Source organism: Motacilla alba, chromosome 2 (assembly GCF_015832195.1).
Source record: "Motacilla alba alba isolate MOTALB_02 chromosome 2, Motacilla_alba_V1.0_pri, whole genome shotgun sequence".
NCBI lineage: Eukaryota > Metazoa > Chordata > Aves > Passeriformes > Motacillidae > Motacilla > Motacilla alba.
Window position 1 is genome coordinate 63,474,049 of NC_052017.1, and position 20,058 is coordinate 63,494,106.

The following is a 20,058-nucleotide window of genomic DNA, read 5'->3' on the forward strand; positions in this document are numbered from 1 at the left end:
GCACAGCACAAAAGTCAGGATGCATGGAGAAATGCTGCTTCTTGAAGCACAACCCACACCTGAAGAGCAGAGCACTCAGTCCCTAATTGAGACAATCTTTTTGCTATGCAGATCTGATGGGCTCTGATGACATGCTCTTCATGGAACATATAAAACAGTCATAACTTGGAGGGACCAGCAGAGAAAGCTGGGTTGCAATACATTTAGGTCTCAACCAGGCTTTGTGACTGAAGTTTCCCCATGATAACAAATCATTATCTTGTACACGGTTACCGATCACATCTCCGCTATAAATGGGAAGCGTTACCAAGGAAGCTGTTTTTCATGGTCCCACAGCATTACGGTTACTCAAATATCACAGCATAGCCCTGTCTTTGAGAGCTAAAAAGGACACTGTGCTGACAGATTAGAAGTGTAATTGAGACATGAACAGATCTCAAATCAAAGAAGATGGAAGTACTTCTCGGCAGTATTTTGAGACTAAAATTGGACCCCAGGGCAATCAACAAATAAGGACTGTAGTACAAGTGAGCAACTGCAAATTGGCAGAACCTGAAAACCAGAAGTTGGCTACGTGCAATATCCTGTATTTATTCCAAGAAAAGGTCATGCTCTCCCATTTTGCTTTGAAGATCAGGGAGTGAGAGATTACTGTTTTACTAGTCCTTTCCTGCAGGTTTTTAATTGTCATCCCTTGCTCTCTTGCATGACATAATTTGGTCTCCCTGTTTCACAAATCAGCATAAGCTAATAAAACTGTTTAAGAGATGGCAGCCTTGTGCCCAAGTTGTTTCGTTGTTCGCTATTATCCCTCAACTAATCCTTCAACTCAAATAAAACCGTAATTCATTTCCTGCTTTATTCTCCCTCTACATGAAATAGTTTTAGACAGGTTCAATCCTGCCTCACCGCAAATTGGAAAGGCGAGGTTTTATCTTCCTGGAGTATGCATGATTTCAATTACCTAATGTGGGTATCATCTATCATGTCAGGAAAGAACTTCTAAATTATTTTCAACAGGTTTAGCTGACTTTACACAACAAGAAAAGATTCTAATGGAAATAAATTTAAAAAAAAAGAGAAAAGGAATTTAAAAACCAGAAACCACAAACCAACAAAGAATTTACTATCTTTTAAATTTCAAGTCAATAAAAGCTTCTCCAAACCAGCCATTCCAAACTTTTCCTATCTGAAAATCTTCTGACATTTTGTCTAGTGTATAAAGGCTGCTGCTGATGTTCTGCTAGTGTAAAAATTACTTAAATCCCAATTATGCCTAAAATTAATGCTATGGTGAAGCAATATCACCTTAGGACAGAAGAGGTTTTGTTTGCATAAAACAGGCAGGCATCACTCTGATTTCTGTTTAGCATCCATTCTTCATCTGAAGCTTGATCCTCCAAGGCTTTGTCAAGTAAACAAACATTTCCCATGGCTTTGTACGAGGTCCACAGTGAAATGCCCAACTTCACAAGGTGTTACACCCACTTTGTGCAAGGTGAATAACTGTCTCTGGGTGTATGGGAACAGTAAATCAAGTTGTTAGCAGGTCCTAAACCAGAAAAACAGGATGCAGATCATGGGGCTCAGACAAGGAAGCAATCCATCCTGCCCCACAATTTCTAGCAGAGGAAAGAACATTTATGTTGCCTTCCCCAGCTCTGTGAATATGGGACATCCCAGCCCAGCACATCTTTCCTGTGTGAAAAGCATCTCCAATGTGAGTGCTTACTCAGAGGGAAAATGCAGGACAGGAACATCTACCTGTGAACAGCACAGAGATGGGAGCTGCATGTGGGGCTGAAAGGGCTGCAGCTCCAATGCAGGAGCCACTACTGAAGATGGCCACTGACTGCACACAACTGTGAGTCATCTAGAAGCTGGTGTCCCGAGATTTAACCTAAAGACCATTATTCATCATTGCTTCACCCACAGCAGGTATTTTTCAAGACTTAAGGCTCAGGTAAACCACCCCCTCATTTTAGCATCAGACTATGCAAACAGACTGAGAGCTTTTAGCCATACTCACTGGACTCATCTGCCCTTCCAAGCCTCTTCATCTGGAAACCATGGAAGTAACTTTGCCCCCAGAGCTGTCTCCACTGCTCTTGTTACCCGCTCCCTAACCTCAACACCTTTGAACAAGTGATTGGAAAACAGATGAAAGTTCATCACTGCAGTTGTACTTGGGAAGAAATGCAGAACAGCTCAAATTCACACTCTCCATTTACATGATGTCTAATAACAATACAAACACAAATCTAACTAGGACCTCAGAGACATCACTTTTACACAAATAACAGCAATCACAACCATACTCCTTATTAGTACTTCACTAATACCCAGTTTTTACAAAAAGGCATGAGGTTAGACTGTGCTTCACTAAGTGGGCTCAGTATCCAAGTTCCGTGTGATTTTCCCCCAGAAAGAGAGTACAGCATAAGGTATTAAAATAGCAAGTCAAGAGGTGGGCTGTGGGTGCAACACACAATGCCACCAGGTGAAAACTGAGAGGAGCTTGTTCAGGTTGTTTTTTCTAAGCAGGAACAAGAAAAAAATACTTCATAAATACCTCCTATCAGATGTCAATAATGTACTTCTTAATAAAAATCCATCACCTTATTCACATCAGCACCCCCTATTTGTCACTTTTCTATGGCTATCAAAGCAGGAATACTGGTGGGCAAGGATTGGGGGGAGGAAATTTCAACACAGATCTACGTTTCTCTTAGGAGCAACTTTCTTCATTCTCATAGAGAGGTTTAAAGTAAAAAAACAACTCTGTTGCCTGCATGCTTGTAACACAGTCATTTCTACAGGTCTTCTGAGCAGAAGAGATTGAGAAAAGAATGCAAATGGTCCATAATAATTCAGGCTGAGAGCCAGTAATGTTGAACAGATATAAGCAATAAAAATAACTCTGCATGCTTCTGTTACATGGCATAAATATTTCTCTTTTTCTTTTATGGAAGCTATTATGCAAAAAATGCAGCTCAGCCCCGAGTGGAGACAATGAGCCTCCTGCATATTTGAAGAACGGCAGCACCCTATTAACTTGCTACAGATGAGAGCAAGCTCAAGGGCCTTTGTAACATGTACAGACACTTCTCATATGATGGCCACAGCTCTCCTGCAAAGATGGTGTTGAAAGGAGAATCCAAATGATGTAAGTTGCAAACAGCAGCAGCACCAAAAGCAATGTCAGAGATTCCGTTTAACTGCAGTTCTTTTCAGTAGCCAGAGACAAGACCTCCTGAAGAAGACTGTTAATGCTACAACCCAGAAAACCAAAGAGGCTTGATCTCTGGTGAGAGCAGTAATTCCAAGAGATGACCACAGTACCAACGCCCTGGTGCTGGTAAGATTTGAGTTTGGGCCATGGCCTTTGCCTCACTGGGTTCAGCCACAGGTGCCCAGAGCTACTCATCTGCTACTTACACAAAGTTTTCAGGGAGCAGCTTCCCCGTCTCCTCTACCTGTGCAGCACGCAGGGCTGAGGAGGACCTGACTGACACCAGCTGCCAGGCTGGGGGGACACACACGGGTGCAGGCTCGAACAATGCCACCACGTGAGCTTGGCTTCCTTAGGAAGCCAGCCCAGCATGCACCCTTAACCTTCTCCCCACTTCCAGTGCTGCCACGTCTTCTGCGCTGCTGATGCAACATGATACGGAGCTGGAAAACAAAGGCACTATTGACTAACTTTTTTGCAGGATTAAGATGACTATGCTGGCTTACAACAAAGATTTCAACGATTTCGACACCAAGAGCTAAGTAACAGGAACACGGCTTGGCAGTAATTCCAGAGATTACCTGTTGAAACTTTAATGACAAACATCTTTTGATGTGGGCTGCTTTATGTGGTGCAAAAGGCAGCGCTGTAATTATGCATTTCCTTTCTATGAATCTAGTATTTAACAGTAAAGCATTACTGGGGGGGCTGCGCACGTGTATGTTTGTGCGTGTGTGTGTGTGTGTGTGTGGAAATACTCCACAGCTGAGCCTGCAATTTACCAGGGTGGCTGCACGTAGTAAATTTGCAACAGGGGAGCTCAGCCATTTCATTCATCCTGCACCAAGCAGAGGGCTAAAACAATTGCCACGCTTAAGACAAATGTCAGTGTGAGTCATACCAGCCGGAGCGCAAACATGTTTGCTGTCGGGTGAGTCAGAATATCACATCGTGAATTCACAAATCTTCCTATAAATAATAATTTCTGAAATTGTTGCATTTCTTTATTACAATGGAATTTTAAGTATGATGCCAAATCTATAAAGGCTTTCCTGACTACAAAGAAAATACTTTTTCTCCTATTCCCTTTTGCTTCTTATTGCGTGTATCTGCCTACAGTAGTAGGCTGTCTACGGTACCTGAAGTGGTAATTGCATTGATTCACACTCAGGAAAATGCAAGCATGGCTCAAAATAGGTCCAAATGAGAGACAGCCCCCGTCCCCCTAAAAAAAAAAAAAACAACAACTAAATATAAGCAGTAGGACCTCTCACTTACTGGATAAGCTTTCTACATCTTTTCTGATGCCGTAATTCTGGCAAGCTTTAGCATGTTCAGCACTCAGAGAAAAAGAACGTCATGCTGGCATGAGACACAGAGCAGCTGAGAAAAGGGGTGAGAAATGCTGGAGAAGTGGTGAGAGAGGCCAGGCAAGCATGGTGCATGTGAGCAAGGAGGGATTGTGCCTGCACTGTGCTCCACAGTGTGAGCACCCACAGCTAAAGCACCGTCCCTGCTGCAGGGAGTGCTCAGCCTTAATACAGCGTGCAGAGACCTATTCCCACAAATAGGAACGTACCTGGTAACAAAATTAATACACTGTAATGGTTGGCAACGATTATCCTTAACTGCCTCTAATTCAGGAAAGTATCTGAATCAGAAGTAATGCAAGTGCCTTTTGAAATAGGGCTGAACTCCAGGAAATGACCAAATTTATGCAGGAGAGTCCTGATAAAGATATGTGTCGTGTCTGTGAGTAAGGAGGGAAAAGTGTTTTTGTTAAGATTTTTGGGGGGGTGTTTCTAACTTGATTTTCAGTTGGGAATTTATTCCCATCTTACATGAAAGGGAATTCATACACATACAAATCTCCTTGCATCAAATCAAGACAGTCTTGCTTTCGTCTAATTGTTTTGTGGAATAACCACTCAGAAGTTCATTTCTGTTATCTTTCTCAAGCAAAATAAAAGGCCTTTTAGAAAAATTTTATTGCTAAAACAATGAAATCCTCCTGGGAATGACTTCGTTATGGAAATCAAGTGACAGTTTCTTTTATCCAGCCAAGCAGCAAGTCTGCATTTATAAAAGGCATTCTATGCACGAAGTACAGTGAGTAGGAGGACATGAAAATGCTATTTTAAAACCAGATTTCAGCGTTCCTCCCATACAGATTTCCTGGAATAATAACAGCAACAACAATAATGATAATTAATAATGCCAAAAAAGGAGTATCATCTTAAAGGTGAGTGGCATGTGAGAAAGCAAATTGTAGTCAAGGACTTGTAAGATTTAGGGACAAATGTAAGGTCCTTTCAAATAAACTGGCATTGTGCCATGAATTTCACAGGATTTGAGATTTACCCCCTAAGTTTCATACTGCAATTTTTTTTTTTCAAAAAAAGGCAATAAATTAACATTATGTGCAGCATATGCTGCATGTCTACCATTTGTTTTCTTGCAGCAGTTATTTTCAGAAACACCACTGAATGAGAAGTTAACTGTGGAGATGATGCTATCACTGTGTTTGGGTAAGTGACCATGGCAGCTTTTGGAGCTGGGGAAGAAAGAGAAAAAAGCCCTGAGAAAATCCAGGGCCAAGTAATGTTTTCAAATGCAACAAGAATAAGGCGTATGATGCAAACTTTGACCCAAAACTTAAAAGAAGACACTGTAAAGATCCTTTTCTGCTTCGCTGACCTCTGGACCTGTCTCTCAGGACACTCACAGAGCAAAGAAGTTGAATTAACAAATACAGAGAAAGGGTGGGTCAAATCCTTCCTCTCTGCCAGGAATACCTGTCTCCACCATGCTTGGAGTGCAATCTTCCGAGTGCAGAAGTTAGCCACCATTACCAGCAGACTGTTACTCAATTGTGCTATTGTCTACCAGTGGTAATTAGAATAATCAAGAACACAAACAAGAATAATACAAATGAATGAAAGTGAGCAGGCAGTAACAAAATGCCTGGGACGCTGAGGTGCAACATGAAACCCGTTGGAGCACTGGCACTTGAGAGTAACCCAGAATTAGGAAGCCCCCATTTCCCATGAGGTAAGAGGAAGGCAGAGAAATCACATATGCTGTCTGTCCCTCTCTTACGCTCAGCAGCTTGAACACAGACACACGTTGTAGTCTGGCACTGACTCATGTTTCAAACTCGGGAGCACCCCCAAGACGCACCTGAACACAACCCCTGCTCATCCCCTGGCTCATTCTGGTGCCATGAGGTACCAACCTTGTCCAAGTGATTTTCATCCATGTTTTTAATGCATTGCAAGCCCCTCAACAGCAGTAGCATGAAATGTGGAGGAGCAGTCTTGGCATGCCACCAACCCAGTGAAAAATCCGTCACCTAACTAAATCAGGTGTGGTTTGTTTCTGAAAGGTATTATTTAAGGATCATTCAGGGTATGTTTGGAAGCACTTCCACTCTCTCACTCTCCTACAAGACAAATCTTCATGTCATTAACCTTTATTTGCCTTTTAAACAGTAAAATGTAAGTCTGTTAAACCACAGAGCTCCACTTTGATATTTTGATCATCTCCATCTGCTTAATGGGAAACGTGCAGTGGTAAGAGAGGAAAAAAATAGGTATGACTGGAATAAGTTAGTGCTGTTTTCCTTTTTTGTCCATTGCTTGCTGCTGGTCACTTGCCTCGCTCACTGCCAGCAAGGGCTCAGCTGGGCACGTTCCCAATATTTATACCCTCAATAAAATTAAATTACAATAATGCTTTGCACTCATTTAGGGTTTTACATACCACAAACACCATGAAAAAATTAACTGCATGCTCTGTAACACCCCTGCAAGGTAAACTGCATATTGTTATTCATACCTTATGCAAAAGAGAATTTCACTGGAGATGGGATAATTGACCTGCCCAAAGCTATGCAACACAGGTGTTCCTGTTTCCTGGTTCTCTCTCTATGCCAACAGACCAGTTTCAGCCTTTTCTGAAAGTGAGAGTGAGTTCTGTCTTCATTTCTGCATCTTTCTGTCACTGAGGGAAAGCAGAGAGCAGGTTTCTATACCCAGTGGTATGAGTGGTACACGGGTGCTGTGAGAGTGGTTCCTAGCCATATTGCCTGTGGTGGGACCAGAATCAACAGGACTGCAGCACTGCTCTTTCTACTTCCCTATGGTAAGCGAGGATTAGCTGCAGAAAAATTATTTGATCAATATTTGGTCTACAGTAATTTACTAAAAATTTCATAAAATGAACATTAGAAGCCTTTTCCACAAAAGACTACCAAGTTTTAGCTTATCTGGATGTCTTCTAATACGGCAAGGAGGACAGTAGAGGACTCAGCAGTGTACCACACACTGCTCCTCATACTCCCTCTCTCTTCCCCTCAACAGTAAAAAAGGGTAGGATTAAACAAATAAAGGTTTTATCCCAGAAAAACTATGGCAGGGCAGGAGCAGTGCCCACTGCCTGCTCCTGTGGGCTGCAGCTACTCCTGCTCACTGTCACACGGCAGAAAACGCCACACTGGGCTTGCCTTCAGCCAGCACTGGTGTACTGAATGGACCTGAACTGAGGTGAAAACCCTCACATGTCACAGGCTGGATAACAGATTCATGTAGTCAGAGATCCTGTTACAACACCAGCTGTTCCTGCTGCACCACGACCAACAGCCACAATGTAGGTGAGACCCAACCATGCTTACTGCATTAGAAATTCAAGGGTTTTCCCTATAAAAGATCTGTATGCTTATGTGCAGCATCATGATTAAGGCAGAAATGTTAACTACCAGCCCTACCAGTGGATGCAATCATCCCAGTTTGAAAGAGGGCTTTTACTGGCAAAGCTCATCCCCGTTCACAGACCAAGTAAGCCCTACCTTTGATCAAAGCAGTTAAGACTGGAAAAGCACTTGAACACACTGATCAGCTCCTGAGCTAGGACAAGGCTTAAGTAGAGGGGTTTATCTCTCACAACCTCTCACTTTTAACCACGTTTGGTTGGGTCAGGGCCAACTTGGTGTAACCAGATCCTCAGCCTGAGCTGCAGGTTTTGATTGCCCTCAAACTGTAGCTCAAGCCAAAGCCTCTTTAGCCGTCACACCTATGAGCACTGGCACCCCTGCAGATGAACAGATGAGCTCCGTAGTTTAAGTGGATTAGCTGTGCTGAACAACCCTACTACTACATTCAGCTCCCCCGCTCAGCGCTCCAGCTTCAGTCAGCAGTGATCTTTTATACAGCTGCTCCAGGAGGTTTTGCTGCAGAGGACAGAGCTGGGCTAAGGAGAAGCTTATGCTATCCCCAGGCTATAGGAGAAAGACAAGCTTGGAGGTTGGGCTCTGTGGGCTCCTCAAGGAGCTCAGTGAGCCAATAGTGTTCTTGGAAGATCACCCCCTCCCACACCCTCTCTGGCACCAGAGTTTGGGGTTGGCTTCCCACTACATTGTGTGACTAGGATGAAAAATATAAGCCTATATGCCACATACCACCTTGTCAGAACTTCTTATGAAAAATCCTCAGCAGTGGCACACAGCAGAGCAGTGCATAAACCACCACAGTAGCAGGATGCCCTCCTTATACCACCTATCTTAGTCTAGGAGGAACAGCCTCTGCCGTGTCTTAGCAGCTACAAACCTCTGTTACTGTAAACCTCACAATTTCCCATGTACACCATTATCCTTCTCTCAGCCACTCCTCCCAAAGGCAGCAGGCAGAAGTGCTGCTCACAGAGCATAATCAGTGGGAAGTTGTAACAGTGTGGAGGAATGTGGCAATTCATGGAAAATGTCTTCACCAAAAGGCAATTAGCAGTGAGTCTAAATGCAGCAGCAGAAGGGAGCGGTTTCCTAACAAAACAAGCCCTGTTTAAAAAAAACCAAACACAAAAAACAAAAAACCCACCCTAATACTTGCTTTCCTCAAACAAGCAGCATTCTCAGGACATGGAAAGCATGTGGAAAAAAATACCTCTCTGAAGCTTTCTGTAAAGATTATTCAGACTCATTTGGCAGTCCTTTCTGCTCTGTCTCCTAATGCTATTGAGTATAGCTATGTTAAGTCAATAAGCAAAGCCACTCAAAGGGGTTTTTCTTGAGGTTTTCTAGGCCAAGAAAGGAAGCAGTGCAATAGGAAAGTTCTCAGAAGTGGGAGTTGTGCCTGCCTTGCTTCTAATTGTAGTGAAACTGTCAACCTCTGCGTTGTGTTTCAAGACTTTACACTTCAAAATCATTCCCTCTGTGCTTTGAATTGCTATACTTTTAAGCTAACTACTTCTGAAAGTGCTGTTTAAGAAATGACATCTTCAACCACATTTAACGTTGAGAATAATTCTAAATTTGCAAAGTCTCATTGGGTCCCTGCAAAAGTGTAGTTTTTTTATTGTGCTTGACAGCCAATCTCTTTGAAAGTATCTGTGCAGAAATTTAGTTTAAATTACTTCATATCTAGACATTTAAGAGAAAAGGGGGTTGTTATAAGTTAAAAATAATTATGCTCTTTTTACTTGGAAAAAAAAATCGCCAACATTCAAGCAGCAAACAGCATCAAAACCAATTAGTAACCTTACAACCTACCTCTGTGCAGGCATGTATTAATTGTATTTCAGAATCATCTCCAAACATATGTGGCTAAAACAACTGAACAAGGCTGACTTGCTTTCTCCCTTGTAAACCACCAAAAGTGGAAGTAGGTTCAGAACTATGGTGAGAATTACAGGCCCTAACTGCCTGTGGAAGGATGTTCTCTGCTGAACTGCAGGGAACTGAGGGAGCCTTGCACTTTCCAAGTGCTCGTGCACACATTTGAATATCAGGGTAATTAGGAGGCTATGCTCCTTTCGTGCTGTCATGAAACACAGAATATTTATGTTGCTTCCGCTTCAAAGATTTTAAAATATGGAAGATCATTCCATTAGAGTCAAAGCAGAATCAGTAATGCTCAGATAGATTTACACTCTGTTGCTCAGCGTGGTAAAACTAATTCAGGGTACAGGTTTACTGTAAAATTCTTGGGGAGACAGAATAGGCAAGTAAGCAGCTCAGAATGTGCAGGCTCAGAGTCAGCTCAGTCAGAAGGAGCTATCTGCTACCTAGTGTGACAATGCCCAGCGCAAGGAGGCCCTAGGAATGACTCCAGTTCCCAAGTAATAATTTCACCAAGCAGAAAATTATACTGTACCTTTTGGGGCTGAACAACTTTGAAGTATTATCTTGAGGTCTGCCAAAGCTGTTCCAGATGCCAGGCTTCAATTTAAGCCTATCTATTTTTCATATCCTTCTCCCAGACTGCCATCTCCCCGGTTTAAAGGAGGACAACACACTACTTAACCTGGAGAAAAAAGCTCCTACCGCTGCTCGGGAATGACTCCCCTCCACAGCATTTGGAAATCACACTGACCACCTTGCAAGGAAATCCCACCCCACTCATTGTTCACCACATGATGGATGCTTGGCTAGGCCAAGCTGAGGGGCTACAAACAAGCTCCTGCATCGGCACTGGTTATTGCTGCATTTGAGAAGGAGGGGTATGTGGCCTTGCCTCTGCATTCTGCTCACCATCATTTCTCCATGCAGGGGTATGATTCCTACTCACCTCTTCCCAAACTAAAAAACCAAAACCAAAATAAAACAAAAACCAAAACAAACAAACAAACAACCCCCAATAAACAAAAAACAAAAAAAATTCCACCCTGCCCCCCCCCAAAAAATAGGGAAAAAAAGCCAAAAAAATAAAAAAAAACCCATGCCACAAATGAAAAAACCATAACCCAACAGGAGCAATGATGGCAAAGAGCTTCTACTCCAAACTCCAGCATCAGCTCAGGCAAGAAGTGAGGAAACATAGCCCTGTCACAAGGGAAACAGCTGAGCTACTGCAAACAACAGCAACCCTTTTGACTTCTCCAGAAAGTGCCCAACCCAGTACTAGTTTCCAAGAGGAAAGGCTGCCCTCCACTTACCATGTAGACTCCAGCAGAGCTGGATCAGCTTCTCAAATATGCCTTGTCTGCCACAGCAGCCCAGCAAACATTGTCATCTAATCATTCCCATAGTACATTAATCCCTTCCTGGCTTGGCAGAAGGTGAGTACAAAGTTTTTGCTAATCTTGCATTTATAGTAATTTCCCCGTCACATCGCGTGAATCATCCCTGTTTCCAAGCATCAAAGAGTTAATGGCAGAAAGAACCACCCTACCATGTGCTTCACTCAAGGGTAAGTGGACTGGCCAGCTACCAAAGCAGATTGTTAAAGACTGCGCCGAGCTCCTGATTTTTTTCTCTCAACTGCAATAACGTAAGGATTGAATGTGGACATAAATGTAAACCTAGACCACATCTGCTGATAAAGCAAAGTCTTTGTACTTGCGCAACTGCTATTAACTGTACACAAAATACTTAAATTTCATTAATTCTTCTACATTCAAAAGCTGACCTGCAGTCTGCCTGAGGCAGCCAATGTGAAGTGCAGGCTCAGCAGAACTGCACATTAAAGACAGAAGGGAAACAGATTATAATACAAAATCAGACTGCTAGGAAAGTGAATCATTTGTGCAACTGTTAAATACTCAGAGCATTTTGGGCACACTTTACCACACCAGATTACAACACAGCTCTGGTGGTTCTCTTCTGAAAGACAGCGTAATAGGTAAGAGGTTTCTGTTATTTGCCCCTTTCATCACAGGCATGAACAAAACTGATGCCTTCAGGACTCTGTCATGTTCCACTATTAAACTTTTCTTTTGAATGAATTGAAGGTAGTCTGCTATTTGAAGATTTCTACCTTCCCATAATTGCATTAATAGCTTGGAGCAGAGTGTACGTGCATATGCAAAACATTTCTTACCAAATACCTCTCAGGGAACTTCAAATGTGCATCTTTGCCATAAGCATTCATGCTTCTTCTCATAAGATAGCTTTGAAGCAGTATTCTAATTCTAACTTATTTTTTGGTAAGATACGTCCACTTTGCATTCATACCTGTCAGACATGGAATGTGGAGTTCCCTTGGTGAACTATTACCAAACCACTTGAAGGTTTCTCCATTGCCCATCAGGTAAAAGCAGCTAAGACCTACCTAACAGGACTCCATCTCTAGACAGTTTCATTTAGAATTTCATAAATTACCTTGGGCCAGCTTATTTCCATGTTGATTCATGTTCTGCTCTGCTGTGACCTCTAAGGAGAACAACTCAGGGACTCATCTGTCCCAAAGCCATTTGTCTCCTGGTTTAGATTCCTTCCTATTTCGAGTCTACCATAAGTGACCTATAAGCATGAAATCCACTCAGGGATGTGACTGGTGACCCTTTCTACAGTTTGTATTAACAGGATTATTTACATGATTATTATTATCAAGAGGAAAATATTTTAATTTGTTAGCAAATTCAATTTTCACATCTATGGTCAACACAATCATGTCTACAAATAGATGTTTACTCTTACATGCTGGGCTTGGAGACACAAAACATGATGTATTCCTTAGTGGTCCCCATGGCCTATCTATACCTAATACTGCAATCTCAAATTATGCAGAAGTCTGTGGTAACTCAGCCCGTTTTCAGTTATCCACTACCTTTCTAGTTAATGAATAGTTTAATTAAAAAAAAAAGGGGGGGGGGGGGAAGGTGGGGAGGGAGAGCTTATGATAAAAATTCATACCTAGATTTCAAAGACCTAACAGTGTTGGAAGGTGCACAGTAAATCATGCTCAGAGTACTTCATGCAAAAATATCAATCAAGAATTTTTGGTGCTTCCACTCATGGTTACTTAAATTTGTGATTCATGTGGGAAGTCATTGCTAACAACAACAGTCTCTGCAACAAAAATGCAAAAATGTAGAAACTAGAGTTGAATCTTTGGGTTGAGAAGTACAGTGACTTTGCACAGGAATTGCACACACCCCATCTACTGGCTTTTCAGAAGACTGAGAATTCTAACAGCAGCAAGCCAACTTTACCTTGTATTGGAATTATTTACTAAGCAACGCCTGTAAGATTAGTGCTTGATGAAGGTACAGGAAACCATCACCTATCCCAGAAGAACCACAAAGCAATCCAGAACTGACAAAACTGTTCAGAGCCTACAATGGTAGAAATACAGGACACAGGCTAAAAAAAGTAACCTGAATCATCACAGCACCTTGTACATTGTGACAGAAACCTAATAAAGAACCAGAGAAAATGTTCCAGCTGACAAAGGTATTGGTTTTGCTGAGTGCCTGCTGTGAGGCCTGCCTTGCTGCCTTTAAGAGCAGAGGAAGGGGTAACATCCAGCAGAACAGATAAAGGCAGCAAACCTTCACCCACAGCAGAGACTTCAGTCAGTGGCTGTTGTGCCACCTCTGCAGCACCCAGGGAGCACAGCCATTGTAATTTCTAATTCAAGAAAGTTGCATGCCACATCATTAGAAGAATTCACAACGAACTTCAGTCACTGAGTCAGAAATGGAACTCAAGTTACGCTCTGTCAATCAGGATGTTTGATTGCGGCAAATCAAATTATCTGCTCGCCTCTGCTGAAAGCTTCCCAAAGCCAGTGCAATCTCCCACTCCTCTAGTAGTCTGCAGTGCCTTCATAGCAGATGGTGAAAGTACTGAGAGTAAATCCAGCTGCTGGAAACATGGATAGTTTTGCCATTGGAGTGTCAAATTGTGACACTTCTTTTCCTAATGAATTAGTAATGTTAATCTATCCACACTGCCACCCCAGTGCTACCAGCTAGTGTCTGCTTGTTCATTTATAACTCCATAGCTGCAGGCAAGGGCTCACAGAAGTGGCCAACAGCCACCACAATGTCAATCTATGGTCTTAGGAGACTAAATACGTTCAAATCTGTCAATACACTCTTTATATGAAACTTGCATGAACAGGTTGGCTGTTACTGACAGTTGTGTGAAATATATGGTGGTCCATGATATATATTTGGGGGATTTTCAATGCCTCTTCACTTTTCACCCTGGATTTCAAATGAGTTCCTTTAGGAAGCATTTGGTACTAATATACCAGTGCCCTATCACACAGATTCATAATGGACACAATTCTAGTCAAAGCCAAAATCACAGAAATTTTATTTGCATATAGGGTCAGAGATGTTTTGAAAACAGAGTTTTCAGTTATCTATGTTATAGAAAGAAAATTATGTTTTTCCTTCACTTGCTACTGTCCTCCTCACAGACCAAAGACTGTTCTCCTATCTAGTGTGTCTTCAGCAGAGTGGACTGGGTTCAGAGCAATGTAATCCATTAAATGTCCAGTTTTCAAACAACAGATCAATTTTGTTTTAAAATGCTGTCTTTACTCAGAGCATTTTAAACCAACTGTTTGATAAGAGGCTACCATTGCTGCTCACCCTTTCTTTCCATTTTCTGTGCAAAAGTTGTGAAGGTACAGTGCTGTTTTAAGATGTACACCAGCCAAGGAGAGTACAGTGATGTGAAACTGGTATTTGTGTTTTGTCAGTACCAGCAAAGGTGTGTCTGCACAAAGCTGTGATAACTGTCAGCAGCTTAAAGCAATTTAGATCTTTGCTTGTTTGTGTGCCAGGCAATCTTAAAGAGCTGCAGAACTCTCTCTTCTAAGCATTAAGATCTCAGTAACTTCAACTATAAAAATGCCCCAAATTAAAACAGCATATTCATCAATTTCTAGGAATACACCACAGTTTGGATGACACATTATTCCAGTGCTCAGTTTCTTCTGGACCTGAAGGCATCCTAGAGGTCTTAAAACTCAGCCTTCCTTCAGCTCCAACTGGAGCCAGACCAAGCATTCAGTGCTGGCACCAGACCCACTGCAGTGCCAGACCACTTTAAGCCAAGAGCTGGGGAGGTGTTTTTAGGAACCCTTGCAGAAGGCACCTCTGCCAACAAGGTTCAACAAGGTTTCTGCTGGTGACTTGAGAAGACAGATTGAATGTCAATTGGCATGTTTATCTTCTTTAAACACTGAGCTTCCTTTCTAACATCTAATAGGGCAGATTACCGGTTTAATACTAATGGAAACTGATCAAAAGACCCTAGATTATTTGGCTGGCTTACCTTAAAAACTTTTCCTGCTTCAGTTTCCATGCAAAATATATCAAAATAGTATTCCTATGAATGGAGAGCCTATCAACTAATCACGTAAGGAGATGAGGAAAACTACCTTTTATACTGGGTTATGGGTGAAAATGCCAAAAACCTTCCAGACCAACTGAAGGACCCGCTCCACAAATTTTCACAAGAACTACTTTGTAAAATAAAACCTAGAGAAGCATACTATATAAGGCCATTTGAAAATTCTATTCCTTATCTACAAAAGTTCTCAGTTGCCATCATGGTTCATTTGTTTAGGGACAAAAGTAGCTGGCAAACTAGCGTAAAGAAAAGGAACAAGTAAACACTGGCATTCTAAGTGTCCTCTGTAAGCGAAGATAAACAGCAGTGGTCAAGTGGAAACTGACCAGCTCTCTTTGGGAACAACCTGGATGAAGGCTATCGACCCATTTAAATGCAGAAATGCTTTCATGATTTCAAGGCAGAACAAATATTTCTTTTTGTCTGCACACTTTTTAGAAGACATGAACAATAACTTCAGAACAGAACATAGATGCCTGTTAACAAAGCCAATAACAATTATTGCTATGTCTAAGAATCAACAAAAAAACCACCAGTGTGTTCCAAAGGCATATGCTCACAAAGCAAACTCACTCCACACAAGCCCCAGCACAGAAACGTGATAGTATCTCATGATTTATGTTCTCTCAGCAGGTTGTACCGGGTCCTCCGGATTCCATGCTTGCCTTTGAAAGCAATTAAGTTTCTAGCACTTCTGGGAGCGACAAAAGCTCTCACTATGAAAACCTGTGTGCTGCACTCGTGCTGAGTCTGCAGCTTGGCAGACTGAAACAAAAGCACCACAAGAGGTGTGAGCTTCCCCCACTAAACTCATCTGAGAGCATTAGTATGTAAGGGGCCATCTCGAAACTTTGAAGCTATTTCCAAATCGTGTCTTTGTCCAGTGCCCAAAGAGCCAGCTGCCACTGTGATTTGGAGAACATTTGCAAAGCCCCTCTCAGCCTGGAAAGAAAAATCCCGTTTCTCATCGGCCTGCACACAGGAAACTCTACAAGTTCAGCTAATGTGAACTATTCTAATTGCTCACAAGACAGAGTACCCTTACTTACATAAGAGCATGTCCAGACACCTCGATGAAACCTGGGTCCTGCTGTGCTATGCACTGTACAAACACCTGCTCCATGGAGTTTACAACTTGCACAGAGTAAACTGTACCTAAGGGAAGACAAGGGCAAGAAGCACATGTAGATAAGTAATCAACAGGCATTTCACACAACTAGTGTGTGAATTCTGCTGGTGAATTATTATAGTACAGGAATGCTGCCTGATCAAAAAATAGATCTGTGATATATCCCTGGCTGAAGAAAACAAACAGAATAGAAGCAAAGTCAAACTATTAAACATCCTGGCCCCAGCAACCAAAGCCCCAATGCTGTTCAAAAAACAGACTGCCTGGACAAGGCACATCTTTTACCTTCTGAAGATAGAAAAAAGCCAAAGCCATTTCCCATCACTGCTCTAATTCTACCCAAACTGCAGGAGAGTGACCTTGCGCAGCCAGAGCACTGAGTCGGTGTGACAAACACGGCAGTGGGGCGCACGGAAGGGTGTGTGCCAATGGGCAGCCCGAGTACAGAGGGAGGGCAGCTCTTTCCAGGCAGGGTGGTGACAGTGACCCACCTCTTGCCTACAGCAAGGCACACTGGCCTGAGATCTCAGCCAAGGGCAGTTACTCAGGGATTGCCCTTACACATGTAGTTCACGACATTTACTCTGTGGCAAACAAACTTGCCAAACCAACATTTTTTCACATCAACTTATTTTTGCACCTTAGACTCAGCATGTTTGGTTTTCAGGGTTTATCCTCATAACTCCAAATGAAATCATTCAGAGTGATGCATACTTAGCACCCAGTATTCTGTAATTTTATTTTTTACTTATCAGTGTACCTGTTTTCTCTGTTATACAGTAAGACACCCAATTCTGTGCAAGTAGATTAATTTCAGATAGTGTCATTTTCAAAAGTATTTAAGCCTCGTTATGAGAGTAAACCTGGCTCTGTTTCCTTCTGACAATATCTGTGGTTTCATAACTTTAGATTTTTATACCTCTCGCTCACCTGTTACAAAGCAAGACTTACAAATTCAGAGAAATTATTTATCAGGTAGATCTGCAAAAAATGACCAACTGGGATTTTCTACCAGATTTAGAAGAACATTTCCTGCTCTCATCTCCTTCTCTTAAAGTTGCAGTCATCTCTAAGGACCAGAGGTAAGTGCTTTTGGAGGCAGAAATGTGCTTAAAGACACATAATGGCAAGAGTGTAAGATGCTTCAATGTCCTCTAAGCCCTCTTTAAAGTGCTTAACGTCTAAGGATAAAAAGTACGGGCAACTGTGAGCTTGGTCACAAATAGTTCACTAACATACAAACATATACAGACATGTCAGAAATGTTAAGCCAGGAGCTAAAAGGCAAGAAAATACCAGAAATGTGGCCAATATGTAACATTTAATCTTTATTCTTAATTTTGTGATCGCACAGGGCTTTTTTTCCACAGGAAATGGTGCCATTCATGGTATAGTAAAGCTATTACTCTAGCTTTCGGTATTACTGAATAAGCGCTCCTCAGTTTGCTTCATTCTCAGTATTAAAAATGGCCCTAAATGCTTTGCTTTAAAGACAGAAGAACTATTTCCTTCTAGGCTATTTTCTGGCTGTCACCATATTACCTAACTGCCTGATTCACTAAAATTAGCACATGTTCACAACACCCCGGTGAGGAGGGTTTTTTCCCCCCATCACAGAGACAGAGAGACTAAAACTGTGGACAAAGGTCTCTTCCAAACCCAGCTATGCTGCTTGATGAGATTTTCCTCCCACACATGTGCTCAGCACCAGCTGCCCCTCTTCCTGTGCTGACTGTCTCCCTTCAGAAGTGCTAGCAGTCTGGTGTAAAAGCGTTTTGTAATCCATTATGGTGAAAATAAACTGGAGCAGCTACAAACTACTCTTTAGGCTCTTTTATGCTAACCCAGTTTTGCCTCCAACCAGCTGGGTGGGGAGCACTCACCAAAGAGGGTCCTATCCAAGGGGAGGTGCAGTGAGCATGTGGGAAGCTTGTGCTGACAGAGGCAGACCCAAAAGAGGGCACCTGCGCTGGTCAAAAATCATTACCAGGGCTGAAACTTTTAAATGAAAACGGACCCCTTCTGTTGGAGGAACAGAGATAACTGCAAGCTATCAAGGATCTCACGTGAACCAAAGCTGTAGCACCCAGTTTGCAGTCACAGACACCCAGTTTGCAGTCACAGACTCATGCTGACAGCACAGGGACAGCAAGATTAAGGTGTGGGAGCAAGTGGAAAGAGATGCATTCACACGAGGCGCTACTGCCAGCAACACACTTGTTGCATCCTCTTGATAGAGATTGCTTCTCCACAACTGAGCTGCTTGAACAAACTGTATGAATGCTCTTCATCCACTTCAAGTGTGAAGTTAGACACTTTGAACAGACTTAGATTTAAGCTAAACTGTATTTTCACACCAGGGTTTTTGCACTGATGCAGAGGGACAGGATTGCATGAGTCAGTCTGCTGTCTCAGTTGGGCTACAAGGCTGCATCAAGCACTTGGGCTACAACAAACAACCACATGTGAAATGATCCTGTATCTTCACACCAGACAGGACAAGCAGCATCCAAATGCAGCCTCAGGAATCACAAACTCCATACCAATGTACAGAACAGAGATTTCCCTTTTCTGTGGCTGAAGTTCTGCTGCTTTCCTCAGACTCTACACCAGCTTTGTCTTGGATCCTCAGCTTAATCCCAATCACATCGCACAATCCACCCCTAGCAGTCACACCAGCTCCAAAATGTCCCCACACTTGGTGCTTTTGGCCTTAACTGCCCCTCCGTCTCCTGGTTCAGATAGTGCCATGTTCCTCACTACGACTCCTGAGCACATCCTCCACAGCTTGTGTTCTCCCTCCATCCTTTCCTTCTGCTGCACCCTGTCTGGGCAAACAACAGCTTTGCTGAAAACATGGGACAACAATTTCCTTTCTTTTGCCTCCTGTATGCCTAAGACCACAGCAAGTTCTTCAGCTCTAAAATACAGCATATTCAATGCTACCTAACAAGCTTCTGCTGTGTGGGTACAAAATGAGACATATTAGACTTTATATACTGACTGATTATGGACAAGTTTTGCTGCAAATGAGAAGACAAATCCCTAATATTGGGACAACTCTACAGCCAAATGTCAAATATTCACCCCCAAATGTGAAGGTGCTACACAGGTACTCAAATGAAACAGCTGATCTATTTTTTAAAAAGGTACAAGACATGCAGAGTTTTGTATCTTGTTCTCAAGACAACCTGAATCATTCATGCTGAAACGTAAAAAGAAAGAAAAATCAACACTAAACTGCCACTGCTTTTGGAAAAAAAAGTCAGTTTAAAAGGTTATCCTGGAAAAATCCTGAATGTTGTGCAATGCTGATTGTAGGCAGTTCAACCTGCTTTTCCTACATTACTTACAATTTCCTACAGCTGTTACTGAGAAAGTCCCTCAAACAAATCCATGATGTAGAATAAAAATGAAAGATTATAGGCTCCAGTGATGTCTGGACATATCTGAACAGCAGAGCTACAGACTATAATAAAGATGCCTATTAGTGAGGCAATAGATAGCCAACACAGAAGACAAGACAACACTGTGAGCAGTGAATTTTTGACTCAGATATGCAAGAGACCGGAAATCTAAGTGTCACAGTAACAGCCTATTTACAAAAATTAGGAG

General features: G+C 42.3%; 1 protein-coding gene across 26 annotated transcripts in view; it reads right to left on the reverse strand.

The window, feature by feature from the left end:
• The window catches only part of ATXN1 (ataxin 1), a 338,211-nt gene that overhangs the window by 91,937 nt on the left and 226,216 nt on the right, over nt 1–20,058 (reverse strand). For 7 of the 26 annotated variants that reach the window (XM_038127017.1, XM_038127013.1, XM_038127012.1 and 4 more), the window contains one exon: nt 16,364–16,469. The exons of 15 other annotated variants lie outside the window; for them this stretch is intronic. The gene's annotated coding sequence lies outside the window, so the exon portion shown is untranslated. Of the gene's footprint in view, nt 1–1,308; nt 4,304–4,371; nt 4,458–16,363; nt 16,470–20,058 lie in introns of those variants that run through there. 4 more of the 26 variants (XM_038127006.1, XM_038127005.1, XM_038127007.1 and 1 more) reach the window with 3 other exon arrangements.